The 9,236-nt window shown below is 44.3% G+C and overlaps 1 long non-coding RNA gene across 2 annotated transcripts in view; it reads right to left on the reverse strand.

Moving 5' to 3' along the window:
• The window catches only part of LOC113459006 (uncharacterized), a 31,143-nt gene extending 24,029 nt beyond the window's left edge, over window positions 1-7,114 (reverse strand). For both annotated transcript variants that reach the window (XR_012581684.1, XR_012581683.1), the window contains exons 1-2: window positions 6,834-7,114; window positions 631-6,632 (exon numbers count right to left, since the gene is read on the reverse strand). This is a non-coding gene — a long non-coding RNA (uncharacterized LOC113459006). The remainder of the gene's footprint in view (window positions 1-630; window positions 6,633-6,833) is intronic.
• Between the last annotated feature and the right edge of the window lie 2,122 nt (window positions 7,115-9,236).

Consider the following 9,236-nt stretch of genomic DNA (forward strand, 5'->3'; position numbering starts at 1 on the left):
AACATTTCTCTGCAGTCAGCCCTTCTGACAGGGCTTTGGAGCTCACTTAAGCCTGCCCAGGCTCAGTCCAGGGGTGGTGCTGCCTCTGCCAGCCCCCAGAATCACTGCTCAGGTCCTGCCACCAGCAGGTGACACTCCAGCCTGAGGGCAGTGCGTCCTCTCCCAGCGCTTTCCATGTGCCCACCGACCTGGCTCTCCTTTCCCTGCACTATTCTATGAGGATGGACACCCTTTTGCCATCACCACTGTCCCTGTGTCCCCACAAGTGCAGGCTGGGCATGGGGCTGCTAATTTATTGACACAGCCGTTTGACAATTAGTGATTTGCATAATTACGGGTTTCATATTTCCTAAAAGCATCTTGCTTTTCTAGCTTTTTTTTTCCCCTTAATTTTGTCTTTCTGGGTGTTTTCTTATTCCTTGTGATAGGGTTTGGGAGCACTACTATAAGAGAGCTTTGTGTGAGCTTGGACCACATGCCAACAGCTACTCACCACCACTAATGGGTAAAACTACTGGGGGATTTTAAAGCTTTTAACAAGACCTTGTCTAGACTGGTATTTAGTGGCAATACAATTAAATCATATTGCAGAAGAAAAAAAAGAAAAAGAGATTAAATTATTTTAATTACCTTTTGAAGACACTTCTTCCCTGTAGAGGTCAGACCTTGATTTAAATTGGTGCACGTCAGGTGTTGGTCCACTGATGGAGCAGCAGTGTGAAGGGGAAAGGGATCTTGTGTTTGTCCGTAAGACAGGCTAAAGCCTGGCCTATAACACAGCAATATTTGCAATAAATCTGTTCTCAGCTTTTCCTTGCTACAAACTTTGTCAAAGGAGTCCCTTAGCATAGAGCTGTCACTCAGGATTCATGTGAAATGTCCAGGATGCAGATATTGGGAATAAATTTTCCTGGAATGCATGGATGGGTTTTCCATGCCTGTTTCCCATGGTCATCTCCTCACCCTTTTGTGCCACCCTGCCCTGTAGACCCTCAGTGTGGAGTGAACACCAACCATGTCCAGAGTGGGCAAGGGCTATATTTATTTATTTATCCATATCAATTTCTCCCATTTATCCCATTTATTCTCCACCACGCTTGTGTGGATGGCATTGCTTTGCTCCTTGGGCTTTTCCAGCCCTCCCTCCACATCAGATGCATCTCCAGTGCTGATAATCCTTCCCTAAACAATTAAACCTTCATTTGTTGCTTCCTTGCAACTCCAGATTTTAAAACTATACACTTTATTTTTTTTTTTCTGTTAGGTTAGGATTGTTTCCAACTTCCAATCCCCAATTTAGATTACACGCTCAGAAACTAACTCCAAACATTTACTGCGTTTGAAGGTCACAGTGCTATTGATTGATTTCCAGTTATAATGTATGTTGTCCTAACATGAGTTAAAAACATTCTGGGCTAAATCCAAAAATGCTGGGATCAAAGCATCTGGACTTGTTGCTTTCATGTTTGGCACATAAAGGGGCTGGCAGTCACCAATGTGGTCTTGGCTGGGCTATAGTTGTTTTCATTCTCTGATGTGAAACAGTTGGGAATCACAGACCCTCCAACAGTTATAGTGGACTAAATAAAAATTGGCTTAAAAACCTGCCAAGCATTTGAAAGTGCCAGTCTCCAGAGTTTTTCACAACTTATTGGCTATGGCATGTTTTTCTTTTCATTTCTCTTGTGTTTTTTTTTTCTTCCTCTCTCTCTCTCTCTCTCCCTTTTTTTTTAAGAAAGAATTTTCTGCAAAATTGGACTTTCAGTTGGGTATTTGAAATAGGTAAAGACTTCATCTCATCAGACTCAATTTATCATCTTTGATCTGACTTCACTCATTCCTTTGGCTGCTCCATCTGATTTTATAATTAAAAAAAATACAGTTTTGCTATCGAACTTATCACATAAGAAAATAAACAAGGGCCAATTTCTTGGCTAGCCCGTCTTAAAGATATCCCAGCACCGCATCTGCATGTCAGCTTTTCACTTTCAAATTCACTTTAAACAGATTATTCCTAAAGTTTTTTCATTAGTCTCCCCTAAAAGTCTCCTATTTATATTTGCTGTTTATAAAATCTCATCCAGAGGCCATTGTGCAACGTGCTGCACGGAGTCAAAAGCCATCAAGCCCTTGAGACAAACAATGGAAACACTTTACAGATGGGAGCTGTTGTACAGATGGAGGACGGGGGCAGGAGGGACATGGAGATGGGGAGAGGAAGAATTATGGATGTTGGCCATGCTTGCGAAAGAAGCCAATGGCAGAGCCAGCCACTTAACCCACATTCCCATCCAATTGCCTCCCTACTAATTAATTTTCCTCTCTCATCCTTTTGGAAGGCACATTATAATTTTTACCCCCTTCTCTGGCGTTCCTGAAAAAAATAAAGCGCTGGCAATTGAAAAAACAGATTCTTCACCAGCGTAACGCATTTTTTCAGTCACTCTGGCCAATTTCTAGGAGCTCAGTGCTGGCCTTGGGAGTGATGCTTTGGAGAGGGCAGCACCAGGAAGGTCACTGCAGCCAAAGTTAAAGAGCTGCTCGTGTCATTTCCAGCCAGACAACGGCACCTTGCTGCACACTGGGTTGAGGTTTATGCTCAGACAAGTTTTAGTGCAGTCTATCGGTCAGGGAGAGCAATGCTGCTCCTCCTGCTTCCCACTCTTGACAGCTAATCCACAGGAAAAGGGAATTTATTGTGGCCCCATCAGTGGTTCAGCCCCGCACTACACCTCGGCCTCCAAAGATTGATGCCATCAATGTTCCTCGCCCATCTCTCTGCCTTCAGCAAACCTCTCCCAAGGGACCACGTGCTGCAAATCCCCTCCCTACTGCCCAAGCTGAGCTGAGACCCCTTGGATTCAGGCAAGTGATATCGGAGCAAAAAATGGGAGGAAAAGGACTACGTGATCCTTAACCTCTGCATGAGAAGCAGGGTCTCTGACTGATTTTTAAACAGACCATTTTCAACATCTCCAGGAGGCTTCCAATCAGTTCTGGGACAGTAAAACTTGGATTGGAGAGGCTAAAACCAGCTAAAAGTAATGTTTTAGAGACAGTCAGGACATGAGGGATGAAGTGTTAAAGCAAAGAGATGATTTCAGTTCTGGCACCTTTGGCAAGGCTAAATATCTCCTCAGGACTCATAGTAATGAAAAAATGAATGTTCCACTAAGAAAACCAACAGTCAGCATAAAACACACATTTAGGATTAATATGTAGTCTAGAGCCATCTAAAAGTAAGATTACCTAATTGTAAAATGAATATAAATTTGGCTTGCTAAAGGATTTTGAGGACATTTTTGTGTTCAGGTGAAACATTATCAATTGCTGCTGTGTGTGGCTGTATTTATACAGTTTGCTTTTCATATTGCCATTAGAAAAACCCATGCACATTCTTTCCATGTAAAATAATTTAGTAAAATAACTTAGTCCAACAGTTACACCTAGTCTGAGTATCAAAGATTTTTTTTTTTATTTTTAATGTTTTGATTATAAGTGAGTAAATGAGCATATGTGCAATTATATTTTGGGTGCAACAGCTTCAGCCGCCACATTTTGGCATTTTATTTTATTAGCTAAAAGCTCACATATGGTTTCCATGTTTCCAATCTGGCTTTAAGGATGCAATGGCTGAATTAAGCAATGTTTCTCCTCACTCCAATTCCCTTAGATATACTTAAAAAGTCCATTCAGATTATAAAAAAGTAAATTAAGGTTTATAATATTCAGAAGGTGGCCCATGGTAGTGAATAATACAGTGCTATCTTGTAAGTCCCCTTGCACCCTGCAGAAACTGTTAAAGGCCAAGTTTCATAGCTTAAAATATTAAATCACTCTGTGATCCTGTGGGGCAGAGCCATGCCTGAATCCCAGCATTTTTCTTTTACCAAAAGAAAAGAAAAATCATCCCCATCATTTTATCAGCGTGAGAACCCCCAGATCATGGGTCACCCCACATGGCCACTGGGATTTCCAGGTCCTCCAGCACCTCCTCATATTGCACCTTGGGGATTTTGGGGAGGATTTGGAGGATCAACACATTCTGAAAAATTCTAGAAAATTGACCTGGAGGAAAGAGCTCAGGGTCACTGAGTGTAGCTCAGTGAGAGTGGTCAGCAGGAATTGCTGGGTCTGGGAGAGGAGCACAGCTCCAGGGGGTTATGGAAAGGGCATGAACAGCTCTGTATCCCACAGGGTTTGTGGCAGAGGTGGTGTGGCTCTGACATCAGGCAGCGCTTCCCAACCACAGACATTGTGAATCCCTAAAAGCAAAGAGGGAAGTCAGCGAGTCCCTTGGGAAGGGGTTTGCAAGAGCTGCAGGCAAACACACGTCAGGGATGGTCTTGGCCCCAGCGCAGCAGCTTGGCTGAGTGACCTGCCAGGCCTCAGCCAGCCCTGAATTCCTGTGAGCTCATCAAAACACGTCCAGCACGTCTGGGAGCATGGGAACGTGGGGCTTCTCTGCTGGAGTGGTGCAACAGCAAATCACAGCCAGGATACCCCTCTTTTATCACAGAATCCTGAAGTGGTTTGAACTGCAGAAGGGCCTTTTAAAATCATCTCATTCCAACCCCCACCACAGGCAGGGACACCTTCCACTATCCCAGGTTGCTCCAAGCCCTGTCCAACCTGGCCTTGAGCATCCCCAGGGATGGGGCAGCCACAGCTCCTCTGGGCAGCCTGGGACAGTGCCTCACCAACCATCCTAATACAGAGTTACTTCTCCAGATCTTCAAGTTTCCACCTAAATCCATCCAAATCCAGCAGAACATGCAAGTTTGAACAGAACCCATATCCATAGGTACACTTAAGCATGGGATTAAACAGTTTTCTGAAAGGGGTCCCTATGTTGCTAAGGATTGGCTGTTAGTCTTGGCTCTTTTTTTCAGCTAAATTGAGATGGGAAAAAGTTCCTCACTAGGATGAAGCCAAGGGCTTTTTCCTCTCCCTTTCTCTCTCTTTTTTTTCCACCTTTTTTTCTCCAACAGAACAAGATAGGTGCCTGACAGCTTTTTCTATCTTACTAATATCCTGGAATTTGGGCCTTGGGGTGTGCGAAATTCAAGACCAAATATCTGCTCAGGCACGTTCTGAAGATTGCAATCCCAGTTCTCACATACAGGAGCTCTCCTGACCATTGGGATGTTTAAACCAGCAGAGTTCTTATGATTTGGGTAAATTGCAGAGTAAGAAGGGGAGACAGTGTAAGGGATGGACTAAATTAGTCTGATTTTTCACAGGGTTTTGGTATTAACTAATAATTTTCTGAAGATTTTCTTTAATTGACGTGTCTTAATCAACTCTAAACATTTGACTGATATTTTAAAGGGCAACCACTATTTTTTGCAGTTCTTTGGGGACATCAAACTACCACAACTTTGCCTGAAGTCACGCAGAAGGAGACGATCTCAGCTTTTCTGAAAATCAGCTGTACGTATAGCATATTTGTGAACAGAATTGCTGTCTGCAATCACCTTTAAGAATTTAGACCTTGGATGTTCTCCCTTTTTAGTACCAGTAAAATGAACTAAGCAAAACATCAAGAGCTCAGAGAACAAGTGAATACTGTGTTGGAAATTCCATGTAGTGCCTGGACTGGCCCACATGGACACACAGTCTGCAAGATCAAGAGATGCTTCAGCCCTTCTGCCGACACTTGAGAAAAAACATTATAAGGTTTAAGGAGGAAAGCAAATTAATGGAAACATCCGCTTAAAAGGACCGTTTCCAATCACTGGTACTCCATTCATTACAGGCCTGAGTGGTTCCAGAGACAACAGAAAACTATGCATTGTTGCAATGCCAAGAACAAGAGACGCAATATGGATGTTGTGCTGCTTCTCACTCATGGCAATCTGAATCTTTTCATGCCCTTCCCATCAGCCAGAGAATTACTGCCACTGTCTCCCTCGTGACCAAATGGGAGGCAGGGCTGGTGTTTCAGGGCCCTTCCAGTTGGGTTGGGGTGCTGGCACTGGAGCTGTGCTGCTTGCACAGCCCCAGCAGCAAAATAAGGCAGACACTGGGCAGGAGCTCTGCCTGATGCATCGTCAAGCTAAAAACCTTTTATGGGAGGCAAAGCTTTTTATGGGAGGTAAAAGCACAGCAGTCATTTAATTACAATACCTCAAAGTCTTCAGAGAACCACCTGGCTGAAGTTTCCCCAGGCTCACTGTGATAACTTGTTAAAATCTGGCTAACGCAATTTAATCTTTGCTCCACCAGCCATTTCCCCAGCATCCCTGTGGCGTGGCAGTGACATTACAGCACGGACTCTCCAGCATGGTGAGGGTTTGAAAATGTCACCATATGTTACAGGTATCTCAGCAGAACATGGAAAAGCTTCATCTCGAGGCCTGGCAAGGCACACACAGTAACACTGGCGTTTTCAGAAAGCAGAGCAGCAGCCTTTCAGCAGAACTTGCTCCCAATCCACGTCTAACAGAGGGGACGGGGCACCATTTCTATTAGTACCTAAGGAATCTCAAAATACTCACCAGGTATGGCAGAAATAACCCTACAATGTCCAATATTACCTGATTGAGGGCAACAGGCCATAGCCAGGAGCAGGACATCAGCTGCCACAGCCCAGTGTGAGGTCCATCACAGTCCACTGGAGTCACCAACTTCTGTTGAGTTTGATGAAGCCAGAATGGGTTAAGAAATGGGTATGTGTGGTGAAATTGTGCAATGTGTATTGTTTTGGCACTACATATATTCTAAACTAACAATCTTGGCCAAGTTAGGCTTTTTTTTTGTTTTGTTTTAATCTTTCCTTTTAGGCCTCTTGTAATTTAATCTTACCCCAAATTTATGGAAAGAATACATACCCGCTTCATGCCAATCAGTGGGGATTACTCTTTGCAAAGGCTGTTTCTTCCGTGCTATTTTGCATCTTGGTGCAGTTTTCTAGATCTCTTAAATGCAAAAATAAACAAACATCCATACATCTGGGAGCAGATTTCCAAGAGGAGCCCAGCGCCAGCTCTTTTCCCCATTCTCAGCACTCAGCACCCACGATGGGGCCAGTTCAGCCAAACCAGGGCCAGGTTTCCATAGGAACACGGCGATCTGGAGGCTCCCATGGTGACAAATATGCACAGATTCATCGTTCAACTCATCCTCCCACCCAGCAATGATGAAATGACTCAGTGCTGCAGCAGCAACAACAACAGCTATCGATAACAGCAGCATGAAGGACACATAAACAGCTGGGAGGAATTTTGGCCATGCAGGGAGATTGCTCAAGTCCCCAGTGCAGACCTGAGTGTTTGCTTATGTTCCTGCTTGGCAAGATACGGCACTGGGGAGATACTGGTCAGTGCTTGGGTAAGAGAATCATTTCTGACATGCCACTGATTCCTCAGGATGTAAGGAAGGGAGATACAGCGCTGGTAACTGCTCTTCCTTGCTGATTTACTGGGCCTGATTTATGAGGTGCAGCTCTGGACAGGATGTTGCCAGCTGAGGCTGTGTTGCATGTCAGCTGCAGGATTTAGGGATGACCCGTGTCCTGCAGGGAAATGGTTCTGCACTGGGCAGGGATGCTCTGAGCAGGTGTTTTTCATCTCCAGCTTCTGCGGCGAGTCGAGTTATTCGGTCTGACAACTGCCAAGTGAACACTTAATTGGGTAGGAGAGGGAGCTGGGTGAGCAAAGCAGGGAAGCCTTGCCCTTGCTCATTCAAACAGCCTGATGGATTTCTTTCTGCTACAGTCCCTCCTTATTTTGCGTTTCCTTTCCACAAGCATTTGAATGAACCAAACTCAGGGAAAAGCAGCTCCAGGGTCTCATGTGAAAGAGCCACTGGAAATCATTTGTGCACACAAAAGTACTTGGGTTTGTAACCAGGGGACAGTAACCTTGTGTGCCGGAGAAGAGACAAGATGTTGAGTGTCTGATTTATATCTGAACATGCACAGAATCAGAGAATCATTTAGGCTGGAAAACCCTCTAAGACCATCAAGTCCAACCACTAAGCCAGCACTCCCATGCCCACCACAAGCCGTGCCCCTAAACACCACATTTACAAGGTATTTGAACAATTCCAGGTGTAGTGATTCCACCACTGCCCTGCCCAGCCTCTTCCTATGCCTAACCACCCTTTCAGAGGAAATGTTTTCCCTTATATCCAACCAAAACCTCTCCTGGGCACAACTTGAAGCCATTTCCTCTTGCCATGTCATTCACTACCTGGAAGAAAATCCCACTTCCCACCTGGGCTCAACCTCCTGTCAGGGATTTGTAGAAAGTGATAAGGTCCCCTGATCCTCCTTTTCTCCATACTAAACAACCCTTGCAGGCAGATTCAGCTATCAAACACAGGAGTGATGAATAGTCACACCAAAAAAAAGATTTGTTGAGAAATTGGTCAGAAAAATAATTTAGAGAATAACAACTGCATAGATCATCTTCCTTGCAAGAAATCACACAGCATGTTGGGAACAACTTTCAATGTGTGTGACTGCTTTGCATCTCATGTCTTTTCCATAAGAGTTTTTTTCTCAACACTATAAAAAAAGCCCCAAACATCCAAACCCCCACAGTTGTTTGCTCACTGTTTGTAACACCCTGCAACTTTAAAAATTCTTCCTCCGCAGTGCAAACATACTTCCTCAGAGAGGCAGCAGCACAGCCCCGCTAAGATGCTTAAGAGGAGGTCAAGAGAAAAGCCATTTACCAGGGGAATCTCTCTCAGCCCTTAACACATTTTTATTGCTACCTATGCACACAGTGTTCTCTCAGAGGCTAGATGAATAAATACGCCTCTTTTGAGCAAACATTTATAATGCTCTTTGAACACGGGGGGAAGGGGGGGGAAACAGTTTCAGCTTTAAAATGATACTCACACCATGTTTACATTTTTTTTTCCCAAGCTGCAGTTAAAATGAAACTGTCCAGACAGACATTCAGCATGAGGCTCAGGAAAGCATGTTTCTTTTGGCCCCTTTTACTAGAGAATTTCACCTAAAAATGAAATACAAAAGACTGGGGTTTGGGCGGTTGGGCGGTGGGCGGGGGGGAGAAATACAAAAGAAAGATTTGTTTGTAGACGAATTACTCAGTGGAAGTTCATCCAAGAACATCAGTGTAATTGCTCATTAATAAGAGAGTTGGAAGATACTTAAAAATGTTTCTCTTCCTTTGAACTTTCTGCAGCCAAACAGAGTCCCCGAGCTGGCAATGGACTTGTGCATGGACTTCACTTGGAATGAGGGGGTGCCCCTTTCCTCC

This window comes from Zonotrichia albicollis, chromosome 9, assembly GCF_047830755.1.
Source record: "Zonotrichia albicollis isolate bZonAlb1 chromosome 9, bZonAlb1.hap1, whole genome shotgun sequence".
NCBI lineage: Eukaryota > Metazoa > Chordata > Aves > Passeriformes > Passerellidae > Zonotrichia > Zonotrichia albicollis.